Source organism: Pinus tabuliformis, chromosome 3_1, assembly GCF_031772625.1.
Source record: "Pinus tabuliformis cultivar Carrire ecotype Pingquan chromosome 3_1, CPIR1, whole genome shotgun sequence".
NCBI classification, from domain to species: Eukaryota; Viridiplantae; Streptophyta; class Pinopsida; order Pinales; family Pinaceae; genus Pinus; species Pinus tabuliformis.
In genome coordinates, this window is record NC_142301.1 from 197,282,910 (window position 1) to 197,287,586 (window position 4,677).

Genomic DNA, 4,677 nt, shown 5'->3' on the forward strand with positions numbered 1-4,677 from the left:
TTTCTTATATAATTTTTCACTTATCTTAGACCAAATATTCTTCTTATATAATTTTTCACAATTTTTTTTAATACGATTTTCCATATACTTTAAGATTTACATTCAAATCAAATAATATGAAATTTATAATCAAACTTAATTATTATATAGAATTCATAATTCTACCTAATTTCCCACTAATAATTCTACCTAATTTCCCACTAATTTTATTAAAAGAATAGATTAAAAATGAAAATAAAAAAAATTCAAAAGTTAAAATAGTTAAACTTTTCCTTACCAGATTGATAATTTATCCTTGCCCAGATAGGATATGGTTGGTACAAAACCATTCACGTTTGGAATACATAGAAAGACTATAAAAGCCAATGAAAAACTGAGTAAAATTGAGATAAGATAAATTCAAAACAGGGCAGATGTTCATTCAATTTCAGAGAAAACTCTTTTACAAAAATCAGAGCTGCTGCTCTTCTATAACCACTTCAAAAACCTGTGTTATAGCTCTGTTTTCACATACAGTAAGAGCTCTGTTAGAGCTCTGTTTTTCACTCACAGTAACAGCATTGTCACACAGTAAAATCTCTTACACAGTTCAACTAAAACCTCCGTTTACAAAGTATAAACTCTGTTTCTGTTATATTTCTTTTTACCACAATAAGAATTGCTTCTTTTCGTATGCACAGTAACAAGATTGCGTACATGCTCAGTTATAAATGAAAATGGATTCGTTTACTGAGTCCGAGGAATTATCAGGATGGTCAAAAATGCTTTGAATTTGGGTAAAAGGATTTCAAAAAATTTTGTAGATACAGTGTTTGAGTCATGTTTTTATGGTGAAAATAAATTCAACATCTAAAATTATAAAATTATAAAATTCATTAGAAGATGAAAATGAATTGCTTAGAAGATGCCACGAATTTCTCAAGATTCAGATATGGATGAACAACATAGCTTTGTTGTTTCACTTTCATCACGCAAACTCTGTTGACTCCGCCACTTACATTGAACTGAATGAGGGGCAATAGTGTTCGCCGCCACTGTCTTACTTTTTTCTCCATATGCGTATTTTTGGGCATTGTGCGGCAGCGAGGATAACAGTCGCCCTCGATCGTTTCTCTATAGCTTGAAACGCGCGCGACACATTTATTCCGTTGCATCTCGCGGCTCGGAGTTCAGGCGGTTCTAGGAGTTTTGAAACTATATTTGCAGGAGCAATAATCGTCCAAAGTTTCACTTACCTAGGGAGTTTTTCCAGACGAAATCTGGGAATAAGAAAAAGCATTTTTGTTTCTCAACGTGTAATTGGGGATCGGGGTTCAGGTTTCTCAAGAGAGAAGAGTAAAGTGCTGGATTGCATTAATATCAAAGTTGGCCTCCCCATAATGGAAGCGCCACAGGGAGCCTGCCGGCGGTTGCTCCCTTGTTTGTTGTTTCTATTCACTTGCAGCCTTGTTTCTGGAATTCCCATTTCAAATCATCAGTACTGCGTCACTAAAATAGATGGGCTAAGCCTCGGTTCCTCACTCTCTTCTCAACAGAACACAACTTGCTTGGTTTCTCCCCATGAAACATTTTCTGCCGGATTTTATGGAGTGGGTAACAATGCTTATGCTTTTGCCATATGGTTTACTCAGACGCCCGGCCGAACAGTGGTCTGGGTAGCCAACAGGGAACGACCTGTCAACGGAAGACATGCCCGTCTTTATCTGCAGAAAGATGGAAACCTCGGTCTGTGGGATGCAGATGGTAGCGTTGTGTGGAGTACCAACACCAGTAACAAGAATGTAAAGGAAGTTCTTCTTCTAGAAACAGGGAATTTGGTTTTACGCAGCTCTTCAGGTGATCAATTTGTGTGGGAAAGCTTCCAGCAGCCCACCGATACTCTTCTTCCATTTCAAACCCTGAATGATAATACAGGGCAGTTAATATCCAGATTGGGGACTTCCACGTTTAGGCAAGGCTACTATCGTCTCTATTTTGACAGCGACAACCAACTTCGTCTAATTTACAAGGGATCAGGCATATTGAGCAACTACTGGCCTTCTCCTTCCGCGGGAAGCTTTTCGAACGGCCGAAACACTTACAATAGCAGCCGCCAAGCGGTATTGGATGGCTATGGTAATTTTCAGTCAAGCGACGGATTCACCTTTCAGGCGTCAGACTATGGAGAAGGCCCCAAGAGAAGATTAACTTTGGACTTTGACGGAAACCTGAGACTATACAGCTTGGTGGAAGAGACGGGTATGTGGAACATTATTTGGATGGCTATTCCTGATCATTGTTATGTTCATGGCTTCTGTGGAATCAACGGTCTCTGCATATACACTCCGAAGCCCAGTTGTACCTGCCCCCCTGGTTTTCACAGGAAAGATCCCACCGACTGGTTCCAAGGTTGCGAGCACAATAAACCACTGAATATGTCGGCCAGTACAAAGCTTATTTATCTTCCACATACAGATTATTATGGCTACGATCTAAACTATCAAACTGGGATCACGTTTGAAAGCTGTAAAACTTGGTGCATGAATTCCAGCGAATGCGAAGGTTTTGCCTACCAAATGGATGGTACCGGAACTTGTTTTCCTAAGGTTTTACTTGTCAGTGGATATCGGTCTCCCAATCAGCAGAACCATATGTATATCAAAGTTTCCAGCGATGATTCTTCTGTTCATAATTCTACTACTGCGCCTCAGCCTTTGCCATTAAACTGTTCGGCTTTGAGTCCCAGTGTTTTTGCAGAGACGACCAAATACGAGAAGCATAAGAGGAGAAGCGGCAATGTCAAATTTCCGCTAGGATTTGCAATTGCGTTTGGTGTAGCAGAGTTGGTTTGCGTGATATTTGGATGGCGGTACCTGACTATGGCATATAGAGATCCTGACTATGATCGTCTAGGTTACTCAGCTATCCCTGGTGGGTTCAACAAGTTCAGCTTCGCAGAATTGAAGAAAGCGACGGATAACTTCAGGATAAAATTGGGGGAAGGAGGGTTTGGGACGGTGTACAAAGGCGTTATGACCGATGGCGAGGTGGTAGCTGTGAAGCGACTGGAAGGAGTATCCCAAGGTCAGGATCAGTTCTGGGCCGAAGTGAGTATGATTGGGAGAGTCCATCACGTGAATTTAGTTCGTATGTTTGGCTTCTGTGCAGAAAGAAATCACAGGCTGCTGGTTTATGAGTACGTAAAATGGATCTCTGGACAAATACCTGTTCAGAGAAAGTGATGACAGAGTTTTGGGTTGGAAAGAAAGATATGGAATTGCAGTGGGCATGGGAAAGGGGTTAGCCTATCTCCATGAAGAATGTTTGGAATGGATTCTGCACTGTGATATCAAGCCCCAAAACATACTTCTGGACATGAAATTTTGTCCCAAGGTTTCCGACTTTGGGTTAGCAAAGCTGGTAGACAGAGATCAAGCATTCTCCTTCTCCACAATTAGAGGCACACGGGGTTACTTAGCACCGGAGTGGGCGATGAATCTGCCAATCACGGCCAAGGTGGATGTTTATAGCTTCGGGATTGTTTTGTTAGAGATAGTGACTGGACGAAGCTCGTTATCCAGTTCAACAGTCCAAAATTGTGGACATTTAGTACAGTGGGTGTCTGCGATGATGAGGGAAGGCAGAGGGATTGAGGAAGCAGTGGATCCCAATTTGCATGGAAATTTTGATTCGGAAGAGGTGGAAAGAGTCCTGAAAACAGCACTGCTGTGTGTTGAGCAAGACAAGGATGTGAGACCTTCCATGAGCCAAGCTGTCGAAATGCTTTCTCAACGGGATTTCTTTACACCAACAGAATCCATATTGCCTAACAACTCAGCCCATTCAGTTCAAGTCTTCTCTTCTTCTTCAGATTCCATGTTGCCTAACTACTCGGCCCATTCAGTTCAAATCTTCACTTCCTCTCTTTCCACAGTAGAGGGTCAATCCTCTTCCTCTTTTTAAGCAGAAAAGTGTTAATAGCCTGGGCAGCCGGGAGAATCTTCCAGTGACCTCCTCCGAAATTTGATAGATCCGACATTGCAGAAATCAAAAAATTATGTAAATTGCGATTTCTGCCATTTGGATCCCACTTCCAGCGCTTGTTATGCTTAACACTGTAATTTATTATTTGAGAGTAGCTTTTGATTTAATGCTGTGATGGATCCACTTAGAGATCTCCTGCTCTTGAGTCTTGACGTTGTAATTTTTTATTTGAATATGATGCTCGGTTATGATTTTAGTGCGACAATCAACCTAAGGGAATCAGTATGAGTGGTTTTGCAATGCTACGTGTCCTCAATCCACATGGATATTTCCTAGCGTTATAATGTAATAACCTTTTTCAGATACACGTGTTCATTTTGCCACTTTTTCATCATTGTTGAAAGGAAATATGTTCAGAGTCTTACTCCATTAATTCTGTTTAAATTTTTTTTACAATTATAAGTTTGATGTGTATAATTAAGAGCTTTTCATAGTGCTGAATGTATTTATGCATTTAATTTAGATCCATTTTAATTTTGGATTAAATCTTTTGAGGTGCAAATTTCTCTTTTGAGAGTAAAACTTGAAGAAAGATTTGCACCAGGAAAGATCCCAGGGGTTAAAATAGATTACGCTGGTTATATAATATATATATTTTGTGTCTCTTTCTTATTCTCTTTCTATCTCACCCCTAAACATAAACACACACTCTCT

The 4,677-nt window shown here is 40.1% G+C and overlaps 1 pseudogene; it reads left to right on the top strand.

Moving 5' to 3' along the window:
- Positions 1-977: 977 nt before the first annotated feature.
- On the top strand, positions 978-4,285 carry LOC149186477 (putative receptor protein kinase ZmPK1; annotated as a pseudogene).
- The last annotated feature ends 392 nt before the right edge of the window (positions 4,286-4,677 follow it).